Source organism: Monodelphis domestica, chromosome 1, assembly GCF_027887165.1.
Source record: "Monodelphis domestica isolate mMonDom1 chromosome 1, mMonDom1.pri, whole genome shotgun sequence".
NCBI classification, from domain to species: domain Eukaryota; kingdom Metazoa; phylum Chordata; class Mammalia; order Didelphimorphia; family Didelphidae; genus Monodelphis; species Monodelphis domestica.
In genome coordinates this window covers 673,112,988-673,136,166 of record NC_077227.1, presented here as the reverse complement: position 1 = coordinate 673,136,166, position 23,179 = coordinate 673,112,988, and the positions used below count along the sequence as shown (strand labels likewise).

The following is a 23,179-nucleotide window of genomic DNA, read 5'->3' as shown; positions in this document are numbered from 1 at the left end:
AGAAGAGGCAATTCAGGCTTATGTCCTGCTGCTTTCACAACTAGGTCTCAAGAGTCTTTAGGTTTTTGGTGCTTCCAAGGTGGTATGGTCTGGGGAGAGGTCTGGTCACTGCCCTCCTGGTCTGCATTCAGCTGTATTTATTGTACTTGCATGGACCCTCATACATAGTAGGCACTTAATGCCTTTTGAATTTCATTGGTATTTGCATGGGCTCAGACAGGCCAGGATGGATTCAAACAATCATTTATATCTTTACTTATGTAAGAAATGTGTGCTAAGTTCCAAATATTTGGTGGATAGATGAGTTTCTGGAATGTAAGTTATGTACTTGCTGTCTGAGATATAATGAACTATCCAACTAATTCTTTTAGATTCCCTCATCTAAGGGAGAGCAAAACCTTGGCAACGGAAATTCGTCACTTTCCCCTTCAATTAATTCCTTGTCAGCAAACATCATGGTCAGCTCAACTTAGGTGGCATTAGTCTATAATGGAATCAGGTGAAAGATTACTATTCTAAACAACCTATAAACCGTAGAAAAGTGGACAGAAATTGAGATTCACCACTTCTTCGGACTGGCAGTAGATCTATAGCAGAAAGTTAAGGGGGTGAGATGTGCAGTGCTGGCAAGAATAAAAAATTAGATTGAAATAGATGGTAAAACATCCAAAATAAGTCAGGAGACAAGTAAAACCAATGAGTCCTGATGTACTTGGAGAATAAAGAGGAGCTGAGGATCTAGAAAAAAGGACAGATTCAAAGTGGATGAAGGAATGAAAAAGGTAGGATTGGAATTTGTAGTCAGGGAATAGAAAAAAAGAAAGTTCAAATTTTTTTTATATTTTTGAGTGACAAAGACAGAGAAAATGTTAGCTGAGGTGCCTAAGGACTAGGTTGCTAGAAAAGTTACCAAAGTTTTAACTATTTTTGATCAATAAAGTATTCCTTTTTCAATGTACAAAACAGATTGTACTCAGAGACAATCCACCATAAATAATATCTTGAAAAAGATCTCCTAAGACTATATTCACTTTTTCATCAGAGAGAGAGACAGTGAACCTGAAGAACATGCTAAGCCAATGTATGTATTGTCATCCTAGTATTATTAATATTAAACAATTGACTTACCACTCAAGTTCAAGAAGCGCAAGACCTTAAAATCCATATAACGTATAACATTAAGTGGCTTTAATTGTTTCTGTTTGTACATAAATCATGAAAAAAGTGTCAATTCAAAGAAATTTGCCTTTATTTTTAATCTGCTGTATCACTTAAACTGACCTTGGCTTATGATGGTAACATATTTCCTTGTCAAAGATGTCCTTGAGGATCTTCTACCAAAACAAAGATAGGAACCAATAGCCAGAGCACTAGTATTTCATTGAAGAGAGTTTCCAAGGCTGTAATTTAAACTAGTTGAATGCCAGGATCAGGCTGCTTAAACTTTTTAATTTGCAATACTACTAATTGACAGCTTCCAACCCCACAGAAAGGTTAATTTCTATCAGGTGAGTAATATACCTAACAGAAAATTGTTCTTCCTCTACTGAATACATATATTCATTTCATTTTTCTGTCAAAATTGAATATTGCTAATAAAAATGTCATATCTCAATGGAGATAATTTGGCTTTCCAGGAAGATCGTTAAGCAGAGATCGACTAGATACAATTAAATTAATAAGATGTAATATATAAATTTCTATTTATTTCAACAGGTTTGTTACCTCTCATTTTATATTGGGACCATACAGAAGTTATTGTTAAACATTGAACCATATGAAAAAGCACAGAATTTTTTTCAATGTATCTTTTGAATGATATCAATTTCACTAAAATCTAGTTAGTTTCATGGAAATAATTCAGTAACTAATTTTTATGGAATCTTCAAAGAAGCTAATTTTTACAAGTAATCATTTTCACTAGAAATTGCATTTTAGCTAATCAATAATTTTATTTTTCTGAATTGTTTTAAAATTTTATGGTCTTACAAATTCATTTCTTTGGGAGAGGAAATGGTTATTGTTTTGTTACCTTACTATGATTTTTTTAGGAGGTCCCCCATTACTGTTTCATTTTTTGTTACTATAAGTAGTTTGTATTTTATTTGTGACCTACTATGAAGATTTTAGCAAATATTAAGCCCAATTTTTCATCCCATGGTGTAGAACCTGGGATATTTTAATTTCAAAAAAAGCAAGTCCTTTATAGGGTGGCTTATGAAATATTGAAAGAAAATGGTTTCCTCTACAACAGAAAATGAAAATGAAAGACAGTGGGTCCTATGGAATTAGGTCCAAGATGTTGAAATTTTACTGGCATTTGATTCAATAATACATTTAAATCAAAGATGAATCTTCCTGGTAACTTCAAAAAGTCAAATGATTTTCATATTTGAATCACTAAAGTGGAAAACTAATCATATAAATTACTAAAATACAAAAAAACTATTACCATGTTCTCCATCTTCTCATCTGTAAAATAATAGGGTTGCATAGGATATTGAACAGTTTATACTTACATTGGTATGCCTGCCAGTCTCTAGTAAAACTCTCTAATTTAAAAGTTTGGGGAACTGAAACATTGGGAGATCAGGATTGCCATATAATAGATTTATAATCAAAAGGGACCCTAAAAGTCATCTAATCCAACTTCAGCATTTTACAGATGAGGAAAATGAGGTCTAAGGAATGAAGTGAATTGTCTGTGGTCACACAGCAAAAAAATAGCACAGATGGTCCAGGGCTTCGTACTTAAAATCCAACATTCTTCCTGCTTTATCAACTTTCCTCCCTAGCCTCTAAATCCTATAATTTATGAAGGGAAAAGCAGACAAACAGGCTATAGTTTGAATGTTATATGCTGAATTTATGTTGTACTTAAAAAGAAAAACAAATCACATAATAAAGATGCAGAGCTCAACATACAATCCTCTTTCTGTTCCACAATGGTAAGGAAATACTTGCTTTATTATTTGATGTTTGTAAAACTCAGAATAAAATGAAAGTAAAATTCTAAAAATTTGAATCCTATGATTCTCTGGCTTCAAGATAAATGAACTCTCTAGTTCAAGGGTAGTATTTTCTTCCAACCAGACTTTAGTATGTTCTCAACTAACATTTTCTGTTATTCTATTATTAGTATAATTTATACTTTAGTTAGGAGATTGCTTATACAATGACAGTTCTGTTTATATATGTAGGTCTCCCTTTTATAGATTTTTAAAATTAGATTTTTGTTAAGCACCACTTAAAAATTTAGACAATTTAGAATTTTGTTTAAAGGTTATTTTGAATTATTTTTTTCCTATGTAGAACTAAACTGAATCATCATATGTATGCCTTCCTTGATCACATAGTATTTTATCTGGAAAATAGACTGATTGAATTAGATAATTTTTATTTTCATTTCTAGCTGTAACAATTAATGAGTCTATGGTGATACATGCCAGGTGATTTTTTTAAACTGTTACCTTCCATCTTAGTATTAATACTGTATTGGTTCCAAGGCAAAAGAATGGTAAGGGCTTGGCAATGGGGTTTAGTGACTTGCCCAGGGTCACACAGCTAGGCAGTTTCTGAACCTAGGACCTCCTGTCTCTAGGGTTGGCTCTCAATCCACTAAGCCACCCAGCTGCCCCCTATGCCTGGTGATTTTTAATTATTTGCATTTGATCACCTACTTCTCTGTTATTTTAAGGCAAAGGTAAAGTACTGACTTACAATGCTTTTGTAAACACTAGGTTTGCAAACATGTTATATTCTAATACAATCAGCAAAGAGAGAGCTTTCATGATATAAGCATTCCTTTTGAACTCTGTTTAAAGTCATAGAATGGAACAAAGTGACCCAGGAGCAGAGCAACCTGCTGATGGACAGAAGAAATTTTCCATTTTAGTATAAACTACCCAGAGTGCCTTGTGCTTTGACCTTGAAAGGAAAATTTGTAGATGAAGAAAAAAGGCAAACCAAGCAAGCAATAGAGAGAAGGATACTTTAATAGTGAAGGCTGGAGCCAAAGCAACATCCCACCCAAAGCTTATATGATGCAATTTTTCCATCATGGACTGGGTTGAACATTGTCAGACATAGCTGCTCCCCAGTAACAGAATCCTAGACAAAATGAAACATGGCAGTTGGTGAGACTTCTCTGGAGACTTTTATATATATATATTTTTACTATGGGTCTAAGATCCATTTCCCTGTTATCTGCCCCATTTACCCCCCCTTTTTTTTAACTTATTACCTAATGAAAAGAAAGCTTGCTATGATAGAGATAGCTCAGTGGATTGAGAGCCAGGCCTAGAGATGGGAGGTCCTAGGTTCAAATCTGGCCTCAGACACTTCCCAGCTGTGTGACCCTGGGCAAGTCACTTGACCCCCATTGCCTTGCTGCTTCTGCTTCCTCATTACTTTGATACCTTCACACTGTGGTCAACACTTTTAAAGCTGCTAACTTTGTAAACAATAATATTTTAAGTATTTTCTTAGTATGCATCACAGCACATTAAAATCTAGGTAACCATTCAAATCCATACCAGATATGTTTACTTGAACACTAGTGGTAAAATGGTATTTAGTTGTATTTAAGCCTACTATGTTCCATGCTTTGTTCCAGGTGCTAGGATGCAGAAAAAAAAATAGCACTCAACCTCTAAAACAGCTTATATTTTATTGGCAGTGATCAACATGCACATAGTAAATTAAATGAGGGGTGGAGTCAGGATGGTAGAATGAGAAGTATAGCTTAGCTCACCTACCAAAGTTCCTCCACAAAGATACAGAAAACACACTAGAAAGTCACCATGAATCATTTTTCCAACCCAGATCTTATCCTGGATCATATCACTTTGGGAGCACTGAAAGTCTGAAAGTCCCCAATGTGAGCTATGAAACCAGCAGTAAGATGTAACATGCCAGAAGCTCAGGTTAGATATTCTCACCAGAAGAAGAGTGAGCCCAGAATTAATACAAAGTCTAAAATCAGGAAGTCAGCTGGAAAAATGAGCAAACAAGAAAGAATCCCATCATAAAGAGCTATTATAGTGATGGGGAAGCTCAAAACATAAACCCAGAAGAAGAAAACGATTCAAAAACATTTATAAGCAAAGCTTCAAGCTTGGATACAAACCCTATCAAAATTTCTATAAGAGCTAAAGCCATTAACTATTAATAAGCACATGAAGAAGTGCTCCACATCTCTTATAATCAGAGAGATGCAAATCAAAACAACTCTGAGGTATCACCTCACACCTAGCAGATTGGCTAACATGACAGTTATGGAAAGTAATGAATGCTGGAGGGGATGTGGCAAAGTAGGGACATTAATTCATTGCTGGTGGAGTTGTGAACTGATCCAGCCATTCTGGAGGGCAATTTGGAACTATGCACAAAGGGCGATAAAAGAATATCTACCCTTTGACCCAGCCATAGCACTGCTGGGTCTGTACCCCAAAGAGATAATGGACAAAAAGACTTGTACAAAAATATTCATAGCTGCGCTCTTGGTGGTGGCCAAAAATTGGAAAATAAGGGGATGCCCATCAATTGGGGAATGGCTGAACAAATTGTGGTATATGTTGGTGATGGAATACTATTGTGCTCAAAGGAACAATAAAGTGGAGGAATTCCATGTGAACTGGAACAACCTCCAGGAAGTGATGCAGAGCGAGAGGAGCAGAACCAGGAGAACATTGTACACAGAGACAAACACACTGTGGTATAATCGAATATAATGGACTTCTCCATTAGTGGCGGTGTAATGTCCCTGCACAATCTGCAGGGATCAAGGAGAAAAAAAAACACTATCCAAAAGCAGAGGACAAACTGAGGGAGTAGAAACACCAAGGAAAAGCAACTGCCCGACTACAATGGCTGAGGGGACATGACAGAGGAAAGACTCTGAGCGAACACTCTGATGCAAATACTAACAACATGGCAATGGGTTCAAGTCAAGAACACATATGATACCAGTGGAATCACGCGTCGGCCACGGGGGGTGGGAGGGAGGAAAAGAAAATGATCTTTGTCTTTAATGAAAAATGCATGGAAATGATCAAATAAAATACTATAAAATTAAAAAAAAAGAAAAAAAAAGAATTTAAAAACTATGCCATATGAAAAAAAAAAAGAGCTAAAGCCAGAACTTTTTTAAAGAGCAAACGATTATTTTCAAAATCTAACGAGAGTCAAGGAAGAAAGTTATGAAAAATGAAACAACAAGAGGTATAAAACCTTACCCCCAAAACCAATTCCCTCAAAATTGGAATGGACCAAATAGAATTTAATGACTTCATGAGACATCAAGAAATACTGACGTCAAAGGATTGAAAAAATAGAAGAAAATGTAAGATATCTGACAGAAAAATTTACACTGAAAACAGATAAGAGAGACAATTCTTATAAGAATCATTAGACAACCTAAAAACCTTCCTTTCTTTTTTTTAAACCCTCTCAGGTATAGCTAACCTTATTATTATTATATATTTTTAAATACTCTTAATCTTATACTTATCTTATCCTATTCTTATTGCTGTATCTTATTTATGCTAACCAGCACTAGGACTATAAATCAAAGAGAAGAAAACTTCTATAAACACAGTGTGGGCTCTTTTGACCTAGCTTGGCTACTCCTAAATTTATTCCTAAAAATCATCAAAGTGTTTAAAGAAATAGGAACAGTCCTAATGTGTAAAATATTTATAGTAACTCTTTTTGTATAGCAGAAAAACCAAAACCAAAAAAAAAAAACAAACAAACAAACAAAAAGGAAAGCCCATCAATTGAAGAATAGTTGAATAAGTTATATGAATATAAGAGAATGCTATTGTACTGTAAAAAATGGGGAAACAGATGACATCAAAGAAGTGTGTAAATTTCTGATAGAAAGTAAGCATAAGGACAATTTATAAATATGTCATAAAAATGAGTAATTTTGATGACTTTTGTTAACTGATGATGAAATGACCAGAACCAGGAGAATAATTAATATTAACAATGCTGTAAAGATAAGCAACTTTGAAAGTTATAAGAATTATAATCCATGCAATGACCATCCATGATTCCAAAGGAATGATGATAAAATGTACTATCTACCTCCTGATCAGAGGCAATGGATTTAGTGTGAAGAAGGAGATATGCATAATTTTGTATGCTATCAATGAGGGGGAATTTATTTTGCTTGACTCTGCATATTTGTGATCAGGAATATGTTTTTCTTTTCTCTCATTTTTTTTTACCAAGATGATGGCAGGTGGAATGGAGAGGAAATGAATATCTGGGTTTTTTTTAAAGCAATTTAAAAATGGAGAGATGGGAAGTAGATACTACAAATGTGGAATAAAATTTTGCAAGATAAAAGTAAGACAAATTCAGTTTTCTAAGGAAATGATTCTTTAGTCTCTCAACAATTAAATCACTCAGTCTTTCATGAAAGAAGTTCTTAATCCCTTCCTTTCATTCCTCATTCTCCAGTCATGAATATTAATTATTTTCTAAAATGACAGTTAAACAGCTAGTCCTCTCATGGACCACTTATAGATAACAGTTGAACTTTAGCTTCTCAACATTCCAGTCCCTCTAAAGATACAAGTATCTATCCTTTCTATGATGGGGGTTATTGAAGTTGATGGAGCCCAGAGACCAGACAAGGGCTTTGAATTAGGACTGAGAGATCTATCTCTGGAGCCTTAGCATGGTAGCAGTCAGGAAGCAGGTACTTCAACCAATGTGTCCTTTGATTTTAATCCTCAGTGGAAATAGCTCTTCCTGGATTTGAAGTGATATTTCATTTTGTTTCCAGAGGCAGAGCTCTCTTATGTGTTCTATTGCATAAACAAATCTGTATGGCTTACACATTCCTGTCTTATTCACTGATAAGTGCTTACTAATTATCTATGATTGTGTAAGTGTCTGGTAGGAAGAGAACTAATGGACAGATTAATATTCAGCACAAGTACTTCCTAACCAAGTAGCCTTTATCCTGATGTACTCAAAAGACTAAGAACCTTTAGAATATTTAATAGATAGTGGATAGCTATATTCAAAAGCCCTAACACAATACCTATCTTGAAGATAGGGGAATGACAGAGTGATCACTCAGTCACAGTAACTCTCCTGTTTCTCACAAAGGTAGAACTCCTAGTATCTTTAAGGATCAGGGCATTCCAGGTCTGTCTAAAAATCCCTGTTAACACAGGGGCCATTCCCTCCTTTTTTATATGGTATTGTTTACACTTGCTAAGGCTTAATTCTTAAGTCAACAAGCATTTATTAATCACCTATTTGTAGGTTTGGTAGTGTGCTATACACTGGCTTGGGGTGGGGTGTGGGAGGTGAACTGTATACAGAAGGCAAAAACAATCCCTGACCTTAAGGAACTCACATTTTAATAAGAGAGATGGCAATGTACCCTTTGGTTCTATTCTTTGATCTATTCTTCTTGATAAAATCCTCTCTCTAGCTTTGGTGACATTATTCTGGTTCTCCTACCTAAAATACTCCCTTATTCATCTCATGCTCACTATTGATAGGTATCTCTCAGAGCTTCATTTCGGAGCCTTGGCTCTTCTCCTTCCATACTATACTATCTACATATGTTTAGTGATCACACCAGCTTCTGTAGAATTCTTTTACACTTTTGTTGATGTTTCAGAATTCTATTTATCCAGACCTAACCTCTCTCTTGACCTCCAATCTTGAAACTCCAACTGCCTGCTTATTAGATATCTTGAACAGGATATGCCACAGACATATTCAATCCAACATGTCTGAAAATTCCCATATGGCTTCTTATCTAAATGTCACAATTGTCTCCTGAACCTCATCTTCCCTTCAAGAGCAAATTAACTCTGAAATGTATACCTCCTCAGCATCTGTAATCTTTTGGGCTCTCTCCCTGGAGAGGAGAAGGGATGGGATGGAAAAACAGAAGAAACCATATGCTGGGTACTCTCTCCTTGCCCGAATAGATTATGAGCTTCTCAAGGGCAGGGGCTTTTATCCTTGGCACTTAGCATAGTAGTACTGTGGCCCATAGTAGGTTTCGAAAAAATGCTTATTAGCTGACAACTCATTATCTTTCCCCTTAAATCATCCCTTCTTCCTGAATTCCAAACCACTGGTCAGGGTACCATCATTCTTCCAGTTATCCAGATGAACAACTTGAGTATCATCCTTGACTCTGTTCTCCCTCACCCCATATCCAATCTATTGCCAAATCTAGTTTCTACCTTTATAACTCTCCTATATGCCTATATTCTTTCCTTTGATACTTATAACCAAGTAGAATCCCTTATAACCTATGCTATTGAAATAGGCAGTTGTTCTCCCTGCCTTGTCTCTCCCCTATTCCAGGAAAATTTCCATTAGTTATTGAATCAACCTTCCTGTAATGCAGATCTGACCATATTACATACATTCCTATTCAATAAATAGAATCTTCTGTTTGCCATTCAAAGTCCTTCATAACTAGGTTCCCTCCCATTGAGGGGAACTAGGAAAGGCTTTGGTAGAAGATAAGATTTTAATTGGATTTTGAAGGAACCCAGGGAAGCCAGGAAATGAAGATGAGAAAAGAAAGCATTCAAAATATTAGAAATAGAGGAAATGCCCAGATCTGAGAGATGGTTTGGGAAACAACAAGGAACCTTGTTACCAGATTATAGAGCACATCAGGAAGGTATGGAGAGGAAATAAGATATAAGTAAAAAGACTAGAAAAGCAGAAAGGGGATAGGTTATAAAGGGCTTTAAAGTCCAAATAGAAGATTTTTATAACTGATTCTCAAGGTAATAGAGAACCACTAGAATTTACTGAATTGGGAAGAAGAGGATTTGGTCAGATCTATATATAAGAAATATAAATTTGACCACTGAGTGGAGGATGAACTGGAATGGGGAGAGACATGGCTTTTTTTTTTTTTAAGAAGTTAGAAAAATAAAGTAGCTTTCAAGAGCTTTCTTTGTGTTATTTTTCATAGCTGTTTTGGGGGAGTGTAGGGAAACCTGCCAAATCATAGCCAAATGACGAAAGGCTTATTACTATTCTTTATAGAGGACTTAGATTTGATTTGGATGTGATTTTGTTCATGTCTGATTTTTGTGATCCCATTTGGGATTTTCTTGCCATTTCCTTCTCCAGTTCATTTTACAGATGAAGAAGCAAAGGCAAACAGGGTTAAGTAGTTTGCCCAGGGTCAATCAGCTAGTATCTGAAGCCAGATTTGAATTTATGAAGATAAATCTTCCTGATTCCAAGCTCAGAGCTCTATCCACTGCCCCACCTAGCTGTGCTAACATTAGCTACACTTTGTATCTGCAAATAGTTCTTGTTTTGTTTTTAAAACCATCTCTAAATTGTAGCTCCACAAGTTTTAAGTTTTGTTCATGCTTTTCCATTGTTAACTATATTTGTATTTGAATGCAGTGTATTTTATGTCAAATGATCTCTAAAGTCTCCAGTGCTTTTTTTTTTAAACCCTTACCTTCAGTCACAGAATCAATATTATGTACTGTTCCAAAGCAGTAAATTGGTAAGGGCTAGGCAATGGAGGTTGTTACTTGCCCAGGGTCACACTACTAGGAAGTGTCTGAAGCCACCTTTGATCCAGGACCTATGACTCTAGACCTGGCTCTCAATCCACTAAGCTAGCTAGCTGCCTTCTCCAGTTCTTAATAATTACCATTTTAATTTACATTATTGGTTCCTAGGTGCTTCATAAATCATACACAACTCTGTTCAACCAACAGACTCTGCTCCCCCCTCCCCAGAGTTGGATAGGCCCTAAGAGTTCATTTTTTAGCTAACAAAAGAAGGCCTGAGGAGTCGGTGACTTGTCGAAGGCCCCCCCAGCATGTCCATTCAGTTGGGATTTGAACCCATTTCTTCTGACCACATGTCCATGCCTCTACATTATAAAGGAGGCCAGCATCCTTTGGAATGGAACTGTCCAGGGTGGGGACTGGGAGGCTAAGCAGGAGCCCCTGGAGCAGGGGAGGGGGTCTTGCTCCCTTCCACACTCCTGGGTTCTGGGATTCCAAGGCGGACAAGGGCTCTCTCAGGCCCACGCAAGGGCAGGTAGGCTCCAGGCCTCAGTTTCCTCATCTTTGATGACAGGTGTGTGTTGGGGAGTCCTTTAGACCTTACCCAGGCCCTTACGTGTTAACAAAAATAAAAGGGCCGGGATACCAAAGGCCGGCTGGCCAAAGGGCCTGGCTTCGGGCCCAGCCTCCTCCTCGGGTTACAAGAGGCCGGAACAAACCCTGACTCCCTGGCTAACTGTGTGGTCCGCCTCGCGCCTTTGGGCCTCGGACCCGGGGCGTAGCCTGAGCCGCGGGACTGCTGGAGTGAGTAGTTCTGATATCCAAAGCAGAGGCAGCGGCAGCTGTGGCAGTGTCTACAGCCTGGGTGTTTTGGATCTCGCGGGCCGGGCAGAAGCGAGGACAAGAGCTGCCCCCTCCCCCCCCACGCCGCGTCACCCTCTCCCCGCAGCAGGAAGCCCACGCGCGGTGTGGGGGTGAGAAGTCGGCCTTGAGTGTGTATGTATGTGTGTGGGGGTGGGGGTGGGGTTCCACTAGGCCTGGGGGGGCGGGGGGGATGGGGGCTTGTGCAAAGGAGAAGGACGGCCTGAAGGAAGGAGTAGAGAAGGAATGCGGCTGGTGCAGGGGGGGGGCGGGGGGAGGCGCCGCAGAAGGAGGCACTCACTGCACCTGCGTCACCCACTGCTTCCTCCTCCTCTCCCAGCGTTCCCCGCGGGGCCTCCCTTTACCGTCTTCCTTGCTCCCCTCTAGCGTACCTAGCCCGAGTCCTCGCTACTCAGGCCACGGAGAGTGGGGTGGGAACCCGCTTCTGCTTGTTTCGCTCTGTAAACTGACCCCCCAACCCCCACCTCCATCCTCCGCCTCCCGAGGTGCACCTCCTGTCCCCGGCTCTAGCGCCAGAAACGACGCCTTCGGGGCCCTTCGAGCCTTGTTGGTTTACTGTCTGTGTCAGGATTTGAACCATTTCTAATGCCCTTAAAATCCAGGCCTCTTGTATACGTCCTCCTGCTTGTAGGCCTTTTTTTAAGTTCTCCTTCAACATTTTAAACTTCCTTATTTTGAATAATTATCACCAAACAAGATTCCAAAGAGGATCATATAAGAAACCCTCCTGTTGTGTACAAAATGTTTCAGAACATTTTCAGTTCAGTGATTATCTCCTTGAAAATTCCTACTGCCATCCTTAAACATGCAGAGGAAAGAGCACTGCATTTGGCCTCGGGGCCTGAAATTCTATCCTGCCAGCTTTCTGACTTTGGGCAAATTACTTTATTTCTCTGAGCCTCAGTTTCCTCTTCTGTAAAATAAAGTTTAATTATGGTCTGGGGAAATGTGATGTCTATATAAAATGATAACTACAAGGCATATGTGATAAGTAATCAATAAACATTTGTTAAGTGTCTATTATGTGCCAGGCACTATGCTACATGTTGGGGATACAAAGGCAAAAGACAGTCCTTGCCTTCAAGGAGATTCCAATCTAATATACTGTTTAGTATAAGTATTAAATAAATGTACAGTAAATACTATCAGAGTTTAGAAGAGGAAAAGGTGATTGGAGGATGGGGTTACTTGATAAGCCTTTAGAGAAAGTGGGACTTTAACCTTATTAAAAATCAAGATTTACTTCATTTGTAACATTCCTTTGATTTCCATCTTAGTAATCTTACCCAAAAGAAACCTGCCCCATGGCAGAACTTTGAAGTATCCCAACAGTGAAAGTGTTAATATTATAAAATGGAAGCCTTAAACTGGTTTGGAAGTGGGGCTAAGGTCCCTTCGGACTGATTCTATGAGCTGAACTTTAAACTTACATATCTGGAGAGATAAGGAGGACTTTCTTTCTTTCTTTCTTTCTTTCTTTCTTTCTTTCTAAAACCCTTACCTTCTGTCTTGGCGTCAATACTGTGTATTGGTAAGTGGTAAGGGCTAGGCAATGGGGGTCAAGTGACTTGCCCAGGGTCATACAGCTAGGAAGTATCTGAGGCCAGATTTGAACCTAGGACCTCCCATCTCTAGGCCTGGCCCTCAATCCACTGAGCTACCCAGCTGCCTCCAGGAGGACTCTAAGAGGAGAGAATGGCATGAGTTACAAAGAGGCAAGAATTAATGAAAGAGGAAGTTTGATCTGACTACAAAGTATACAATGTATTAGATCCAGAGGAAGATGAATTGAAAACTATTACAATAGTCTGGATAGAAATTGGTGAGGGATTGGAGTATAGTGAAGACAGTGGGGATATCAAGGAAGGAACCATTATAAGAAATATTCTGAAGCACAAGTGAGTAGGGAAGGCAGCCAAGTGGTTCAGTGGATTGAGTGCCAGACTGAGTCAGAGGTCCTGGCTTTGAATGTGACCTCAGATATTTCCTAGCAGTATAACCCTGGGCAAGTCACTTAACTTCTATTGCCCAGCCATTACAAAGTTTCTGCCTTGGAACTAATACACAATAATGATTTTAAGATAGAAGGTAAGGATTTTTAAAAAAAGCAAGTAGGACATGTTGATAAATTGAATTTTCAGAGCAAGGAGAATGTGAAGAGTTAAAGATGAATTTAATACCAAAAGATCTATGATAAAGAGGTGGATGGGACCTAACAGGTACACCATGTCCAAGACCACGTAGGAATAGAGCCAGAACTTGAACTAACTAGGTCCTCTGACTTCAAATTTACTAGTATTTATATCAGAAAAGGGATTACTGGGAGAAATATGGAAGCTCAGAAGGAGAACCAGATGGGATGCAAAGATAATTTTAGTTTTCAATATGTTAACTGAGATAGCAGTGGGGTTTCAGAGTGGAAATCTCCAAAAGCAAAAATTACAATGGAAGATCTAGATTTAGAAACCTAGTAGAAGTAATAGAGTGAATTTATTATAATAGATGATATCTCTGAGGGAGAAGAGAGAGAATAAAGAGGAAAGGGCTGAAGAGGAGTCTTGGGAAATGTACAATGTATGTATTAAGAGAAATAAGGAAGCCAGCAAGATGAAGAGCAAGGAAAACCAGAATAGTGCCGGAGGAAAAGAGGGCCACAAGCAGGTGGCAATCTCTCATTTCTGAAGCACCACAGAGAGACAAAGAATGAGGACTGAATGAAGACCTCAAGTGGTTATTATGTAATCATCTCTGATTTTAGAAGTAAGTGGGTTTGAAAAACTATTTGGAATAAAAACTAGACTTCAGAAACAAAGTATGAGTTGGTGGTGAGGAAATTCAAGCAGTGAGGATAAACTACTTTTTTTAAGTTTATTTTTAAATGAGAAGAACAGGAGAGTAACTCAGGGGAATATCACCATTAAAGGAAAGGTTTTTTCAAGATAGGAGAGATCTGAACATGTTCATATGCTATAGAGAAAGAGTCAATAGAGAGGGAAAGATGGAAGTGGATTGGAAGAGAGGAGATACTTCTTGGAGCAAAGGTGTAGAGAAGGTTTTAAGAGATGAGATAAAAATCACCATTTTACCATGGAAAAGAGAAATTTTAATCTCTTCTCTAAAACAGCTGAAAAGTCTGAATGAAGACTGAAATCAATTGAGGTACAAAACTGAGTAAAAGCAGCCCTTTCATGCTCATTCCCTGGGCCTAATCTTTTGAAACAACAGAAGTGAAACCCTTCTGAGGTTAAGAAGATGGGGAACCAGCTCCTCCTTCTCTGTACATAATCTTGGGGTAGAAAGACTTGAAATTGTATCTACTCAGCTCCTGTACATTTCAAGTGAGATAAATACAACTTTCAGTATCTTTCCTATTTTTTCCTGCCCTAAAATTTGTCCTCACAAACTTCTTTCTTCTGTGTATCTTGTTGGCACAAGTTTTCCAAACTATTCTTCTTAACATCAGCCAATCTGCCCTCTTCTAAAAGTATCTTTTCTCACTTTTATGATTTTTTCTTCAGTTCCTTCTTTTGTTTATTCACATTTCTTTCTCCTCCCAGCTATCATAAGACAGTTTGTCTCTGTTCTATTTACTCTCAGTTCATCTCTGGCCCATGATAAATTGTTATTTATGAATATGTACTTTACTTTTAAAATGCCTGAGAAATCTCTTTACTAGAATAAGAAGTATATTTTTAAAATTGTGGAGAACTATTTATCATAAGGTTAAAATAGGAGATCTAAATCATATTAAGAAGAATCACCGGGGGCAGCTGGGTAGCTCAGTGGATTGAGAGCCAGTCCTAGAGACGGGAGGTCCTAGGTTCAAATCTGGCCTCAGACACTTCCTAGCTGTGTGACCCTGGGCAAGTCACTTGACCCCCATTGCCTAGCCCTTACCACTCTTCTGCCTTGGAGCCAATACACAGTATTGACTCCAAGACGGAAGGTAAGGGTTTAAAAAAAAAAAAAGAAGAATCACCAATAATGAAAAGTCAATTTTAACTATATTAGCCTTAGATAAGAGTTTTTACTCATGATTCAGGAACCTTCATTTCCCATCCTGCCCCCAAATCTAGGATTCCCATTAGGAGGGTCATGTTTATAAGTGCAAAAAAAATTTTTTTTAATGCTCTAACATAAAAATAAATTAATTAACGCCAAATTCATGTCTTCAATATGTGATATGTTGATCTAATAATGATGATGATGATAGCATTTTAATAGTATTTTAAGGCTTACAAAGCAATTTACACGTTATCTTATTTGATTTTCACAACCCAGAGAGAGTAGATACCATTATCCCTATTTTACTGATAAAGAAATTGAAACTGAATTAGGTTAAATGACTTTTCCAATGCCACATAGGTAATAGACATCTGAGGCAGAATTCAAATTCAGGTCTTATTGACTCTCTTAAGTTTAGTAACCTAGCTGTCAATGGGTTCCTATATGATATTGAGATATGATAATGAGTAATTAGTAAATTCTTAATTAGTGAGGTAGTTAGAGATTCTTGGTAATTAGGAATAGGTGGTTGGTTAGAGAGATGGTTTTGAATAAGGTAGGCCCCTTTAATTCAGACAGTGGAATCCTCAAGAGATCATGGGAACGAATTCCTAGATTACCCTAGGAGGGGCAGTTAGAAATTACTGGATACTCTTCGGGTTGGTTGCTCAGAGAGTGGATGGTTGGCTTTTTCTCTGGAAATTTTGGAAGAGTTATTGACGATTGGTTTGGGAAATACCTGGAGATTTGGAGGAAGATTGAAAGCAGATCATCTGTGAGAGACTGGCTTGGCTTTTTCTTGTGAGAAGACAGGGGAGCAGTAGAAGCCAGCAGGGGGCACCAGAGAACAGCTTCTGTGAAGGACTAGTCAGAAGCTGAATTCTTAACAGCTGAAGAGATAGACAGAAGGAGTCACTGAATCTTGGACATAATTTATAAGAAAAGGAGTTTAAGTATAAAGTTATATGTTAGTTTTAGGATAGATATATAGTCAGTTTGGGGGGTTAGTTAAATAGTTAAGCATAGTGTTAAGGAGAATCATTCTTGGTAATTACCAAGACTTCCCTTGCAGGAAAGATTTGGGGTGTTCGGGATTTAGTTTAGAAACCTTTAGCTATAGGGAAAAACCTTTCCTAACAATTCTCATTTCATTATCCTTTCCCTGATATTTTCCTAAGTAGTAATAAATAGTTTTTCTTAACTAGCCTCCAACAGTATTTATCAGCTGCCTGTCCAGTCTAGTATGCAATTGCCAACAACAGAATCTCCTGATACCCAATAACCGATCTATACCTATCAACAACAAGTTAAATCAGGATCAATATTCCCCATAACAGTATGTAAGCAAGATAAACTTGGTCTTTCTCCAGCCTTTGAGCACTTGTCAGACAGCTACCCCCCCCCCACTCCATCCCACCCCCACCTCCTATCCTTACCTATTCCCTTTCCTATACTAAGGCTGTGGATGGAACATTCTTTGACCAGTCACCCCTTCCACACTTTTCCCATTTTCCTTTCTTAAAAAGGCTCTTTTTAGGTCAACAAAAGGCCTTTTACTACTTCTACAAGTAATATTTCCAAAATTGTATTTTGGATCAATTAATTCTCATGATGAAATTAAGAATTCCAGCAAGTATTAAGTTTTGTTTTTAGAAATCATATTATTTGGAAGTTGTCTCTATGAAACGAGGGAACTGGATATAGAGTACTTCTGCTTCTTTGGAATCCCTAAACTTCTTCAAAATTCAACTAAAATGCCATCTCCTACAGGATATCTTTCTAGATAACTTTCAGCTGTGAGTCCCTTCCCATGAATTTAGCTTGTATTTATTGTGCATATGCTTATATGTATACATGTGTATCCCCTGAGAGAAGTTGTAGTAGAATATTTTTTAGGGAGTCAAAAGGATCATCAGTCACCATCTGGATTCTTGAGGTCAAAGTTAATTAATAGGAGTAAGGAGTCAATTAAGAATAAAGCAGGGGAAAGCTAGGCGGTTTGATGGATCAGGAGCCAGAGCTATAAACAGGAGGTCCTGGGTTCAAATCTAACCTCAGACACTTCCTAGCTGAATGAACCTGATCAAGTCACTTAACCCCCATTGTCTAGTTCTTACTGCTCTCCTTGTCTTGGAACCAATACATGAGATTGATTATAAGATAAAAGGTAAGGGGTTTTTTTTGTTTTTAAAGAGTGAACCCATTTATTACAGCTGTCCAGGATAGGTAACAAGATGGATGACATTTACTTGGAGCCTTTATACAAATTTTTAGAGCAACATTCATAAGCTAAACATTCAAAATAGCATTGTGTGAAACAAAGAAAATTAAGATGGCTATTTGTAAAACACAGGTGGTTTTGCAAAAATAATAGTATACTTAGAAAATAATATATATTTTTAATTACAGGAGAGAGATAAGAGAATTATCATGTGAGTATACCTGGATTCTATTAAATCAAAGAAATTTCTGCCTGTTGGGCCAGACAGGGAGAACTTTACCCCACACACTGGAATCCTCTACCTTCCTTAGTTAAGTCTTTTGGCACTGATGACCAACAAGAAAAGAGAATGAGACCGTAAAAGACTACCTGCTACAGCTGGGTTATTTAGCTCCCTTAACAATAAAATAGCTAGTCATTGTGCCTTGAAAGAGGGCTGATTCTAAGGAGAGGAGGGGAAAGGGATCTTTGTGTTTTACACCTAGCAGCTACCTGTAGAGCATGTAAGAGTTTAAGAAATGCCTGATGACTGCCTATTACAGTATGAATATATGGAAGCAAGTTTTTAGTTTGCTATCAACTATGCCTTTAAATTGTTTAACCCTTTCTGTCTTAGTAATGCATAATTTTAATTTTTACAGTAATAACAAAGACAGAAGAGTGGTGAGGTTGAGGCAGGTGGAGTTAAGAGATTCCCCAGGGTCACACAGCTATGAAGTATTCCAGGCTAGATTTGAACCCAAGTCTTCCTGACTCCAGGCCTTGCTCTCAATTCACTATACCATTTAGCTGCAAAATGATATCCAAGTTCATCTTTGGCCTACCCATCTTTCAATGAGTACCAAAAAACTTTGCCTTCAGTCATCTAGCTATGTGACCTTAGGTAAGCCATTTCACTCTTTGATCCTCAGTTTGCTTTTAAAATGAGAGAGCTGGACATTGGTGACTTTCACCTCTTAGAATCCCTGGTTTCCTTCTAAACTCAATTCAAACACCATATCTAACAGGAGACTTTCCCTGATAATTCTCAGCTGTTAGGAATTTAACTTGTACTAATTGTGTCCATGCATATATGTGAAAATCTGCTTCTCCTCGTAAAAGACAAAGACAAGCTCCTTGAGCATAGAGATTGCCATTCTTTTTAAAAATCCCCATTTTCTGGCATACTACTAGGCACAGAAGAAGAGAAGCTTAGCTAAATACTTGTTGAATGATTAATAGATGACCTGTAAAGTCATATGCCATTCAAAAACTTAAAAATTTAATGTAACAATTTTGATCTTTGATATGGTTATGTATCTTATTATAATTCATACCTCGATGATTTTTGTAATTCAGTTACATCTTTTCTAATCACACTTTAAAACTGCTACTTATTGAAGTTACTCAAATGTCAAAGGAAGATTCTAACATTTTAAATTTTAAGTTATTTTAGCAGTTATTGCCTTTGTATAATATATTACTAATAACTATGAATTTATTTTAATATTACTATAATTATTATATTTCATCTTTCTCTACATTTATGAACATCTTAACATTTTAATTTATTCTAGAGAGGGACATTGTAGCCTACTGGATCAAAAGCTGGCCTTGGAGAGTTAGCAATACCTGGGTTCTGTTTCTAACCAGCTTGTAACCATGAATAAGTCATTTAACCTTACAGTTCCCCAAGATGTGTCTCTAAGACTCTATAGATGAGTTGCTGGTTTACATTAGAAAAGTAAGTTTTTGCATTAGGAATGAAGTTATAAGACAAGCAAAAATATGTATTTTGTTAAACACATTTTTTGTCCCTTGTGATTTTAATTTTATGATCTTGACTTATAAAATAGAATATTACTTAAATTATTTCAGAGTAATTTACAACTCTGTAAAACATCTCATTCATCTGGCCTCCTCACCTATTCAGAACATAGAATAAAAGCACTTTGGTGTTTAAAAAGGTGATAAGTGCAGACATTTTAAAATTCATTTACATGGAAAGACCTGATTTTAAAATAGAACCTCATCAGACTGTAAGCTACTTAAGGGCATAGATTGTTTTTTGTTTTGTTTTGTTTTGTTTTTTGCCTTTTTGTACCTCCCTACTCTGAGTAAAATGTCTGACACATAGATATTCAATGCTTACTTACTGAGGCAAATAAGTAGCATTTTGGAGAAAGTAAAAAATGTTGCTCTTTTAAATATCAGTTTAAAAAATATAATAAAACATCAAAACCAGTATTGTAGTGAAGTGACAAAAGAATTGTTTACAGTGGAAGTTAGAAATACTAGGTTCTAGAGTGGAATTGCTTATCAGCTCAGGGAGTGGGGAGGGAAAAGCGGAGGGAAAGAACATGGAAAAATAGTCTGATCTGACTAGACCTGTGACCTTGGTAAATAATTTAAATTCTCTAGGTCTCAGTCTCCTCTAAAATGTAGTAGGTTGGATTAGATCATAACTAAGTTTCCTCTGTGCTTCCTAATTCTGATTATTCAATCGATTTAAGTATAGTAGTTGTGAACCCTAAAAATTCTCAGACCCTGTAGGACCCCTAGAGGTACAAAATTCCTTTCTTTTGATGCCTGACTCCCCTTTAAATTTGCTGGGGAGAGATCTTCTATACAAACTCAGAGCCACAATAACTTGTTCCCCAGATGGTTCCTTATCATTGGAAGTACCAGAGGAATCTTTAAATTTACTCCCTGTACCTCTCTCGGAGAACCAGGAGGCAAAAGAGCCTCCCACTTTTGAAATAACTAAGGATATACCCGAGTCTCTTTGGGCCACATCTTCTTCCAATGTAGGCTTACTTAAATCTGTTGTTCCTGTGCAGATAAAAACTAAATCTAGCCCACCTCCTTCTATTCCTCAGTATCTCCTCTTAAAGGAGGCAATTGAGGGTATTACACCAGTTATTAACTCATTAATTTATCAGGGAATAATAATCCCTTGCAAATCTGAATACAACACGCCCATCCTTCCAGTTAAAAAACCAAAAAGAGGGCCTGGTGGCAAGTACCTCTATAGATTCGTACAGGATCTGAGGGAGGTGAATAATTACGTTATAAAAAGAAACTCCATAGTTTCCAACATAAATACTATTATTTCCTCTATTCCTAGAACAGCTACATACTTTCCAGTAGTAGACTTGTGCTCAGCCTTCTTTTCCATACCTATACATAAGAACTCCAGGCATATTTTTGCTTTTACCTATAAGGGCTAACAATATACATGGAGTCATCTGCCACAGTGTTATGTGGAAAGTCCAAGTTTATTTGAGCAAATTTTGAGACAAGACACAGACAATATAACATTTAAAAATAGCAAATTAATCAAATATGTAGATGATCTACTCTTGGCTTCAACAGACACAGAAACATGTCAAGAAGATAGTAAACACCTTCTTTTGGAATTGCACAAAAGAGGACATAAAATCTCAAAGGATAAAGTTCAGTGGTGTCTCCCTAAAGTAGAATATTTGGGATTCATCCTGACTGCTGGTGCTCGTTATATTTCTCCAAAAAGAATTGAAAATATTCAAAATTTAAGCGCTCCTACTACTAAGAAACAGTTGAGAGCAATTTTAGGAGCAACAGGGTTTTGCAGACAATGGATTCCTTGCTATGGGGAAATTACTAAACCCCTTATAGCATTAACAAAGGATTTGGTTCCTGAACCACTCAAATTAGAGCCTGAATGCTTGTCAGCTCTATCAGATCTAAAAAAGGCTATCATGTCTTCCCCTGCTTTAGGCATCCCAGATTACAACAAGCCATTTACTTTGTATGTGCATGAGCGAAGAGGAGTAGCTTCTGGTGTTTTAACTCAGACTTTGGGACCTTCTCAGCACCCAATTGCTTATTATTCTGCTCAACTGGACCCAGTAGCAGCAGGAGCACCACCATGTCTTAGAGGAGTAGCTGCTACAGCCTTACTAGTGACAAAAACTGTTGATCTAGTATTGGGATGTCCATTAACAATTATGTTTCCACATGAGGTAGAAGTATTGTTGATAAAACATAAAACACAGGCTTTCTCATATCAGAGAATTACAAGGTATGAAATAATCTTATTAAATAGCGAAAACATTACTTTAAAACGTTGTACTACTCCTAACCCTCCCACCTTGCTTCCAGATTTACCTACTTCAGGAGAACCATTACACAATTGTGAAACATTAGTGTCCATGGCAGAAAAGCCTAGAGATAATCTATTGGACACTCCCTTAGACTTTTTTTTTTTTTTACCAATGGTTCCTCTTTTATGAGGGATGGTATATGTTACACTGGAGCTGCCGTAGTCTCAGAATTTGCCACTGAATGGTCAGCTTCTCTACCTTCTAACATTAGCGTTCAAGGAGCAGAACTCATATCTCTGAAGCACACTTGTATAATTGCCAAGGATAAAAAAGCAACAATTTATACAGATTCTAGATATGCGTTTGGCATTTGTCACTCATTCAGAATGCTATGGCTCCAAAGAGGATTTTTAACCTCAGCTGGAAAATCTATAGCTAATGCAGAAATTATTAATGAAGTTCTTTCTGCTCTACAGCTTCCTGAAGCCCTAGCTGTAGTTCATTACTCTGCCCATACAGGTGGCACTGACCCTGTCTCTAGAGGAAATGATTGAACAGATGCCGCTGCAAAACTAGCAGCCATAGAAGGGCCTGAATTAATTTTAACATTAACAACCACTAATGATTGAAATCTATCACTTTCCTATAATGAAAAGGAAGTGGAAACATGGAAACAAAAATTCAAAGTGAAACAGATTAATGGAATATGGGTGTCACCTGAAGGAAAACCCCTGCTCCCTAGAAGTTTCTATCACCAAATTTGCCAATCTATTCATAAAAATGGTCATTTTGGTACCCAGGGCATTGTGGACTCTGTTAAGAGAGTATGGATAGCCCCTGGCATAACTACTATAGCCTCTAAAGTGTGTTCAGCCTACTCTACGTGTCAAGCATATAACCAACATGCATTTCGTGGAAAAACCTTTGGTGGATGTCCTCTGGCTTACACACCTTTTGAACATCTACAGATAGATTTCATAACAATGCCAAAGGCTGGACATTATACATTTTGTCTAGTCATAGTAGATCAACTAACCAGATGTCCAGAAGCATTTCCTGTGACCCAGGCCACAGCAGATTTTGTTGCTAAGATACTTTTAAAAGAAATTATTCCTCACTTTGGACTGCCAGCTCATATTGATTCAGATAGAGGAAGTCATTTTACTGATTCTGTCCTAAATTAGATATATTCTTGCTTGGGAATAACTCCAAAATTCCATGTTCCATATCATCCCCAGAGCTCAGGCCAAGTGTAGAGGATGAACAAAGAACTTAAAACTATGATTGGCAAATTATGCACTGAAACCCATTAGGATACCTACATATCTCACCATTTGAGATGCTTTTTGGACATCTGCCTATACAGGCTAAACCTTTTTCCCCTGCATATACATCACTATTAGGGGGAGATACTACTATTGCTTCATATATACAGGAATTACAGCACAAACTAAGTGAACTTCATGAAT

At 37.6% G+C, this 23,179-nt stretch overlaps 1 protein-coding gene across 9 annotated transcripts in view; it reads left to right on the top strand.

Moving 5' to 3' along the window:
• The window catches only part of RMDN2 (regulator of microtubule dynamics 2), a 117,486-nt gene that overhangs the window by 5,610 nt on the left and 88,697 nt on the right, over positions 1-23,179 (top strand). The window contains exon 1 of one of the 9 annotated variants that reach the window (XM_007477021.3): positions 1,391-1,508. The exons of 5 other annotated variants lie outside the window; for them this stretch is intronic. The gene's annotated coding sequence lies outside the window, so the exon portion shown is untranslated. 3 more of the 9 variants (XM_056794747.1, XM_056794646.1, XM_016425108.2) reach the window with 3 other exon arrangements.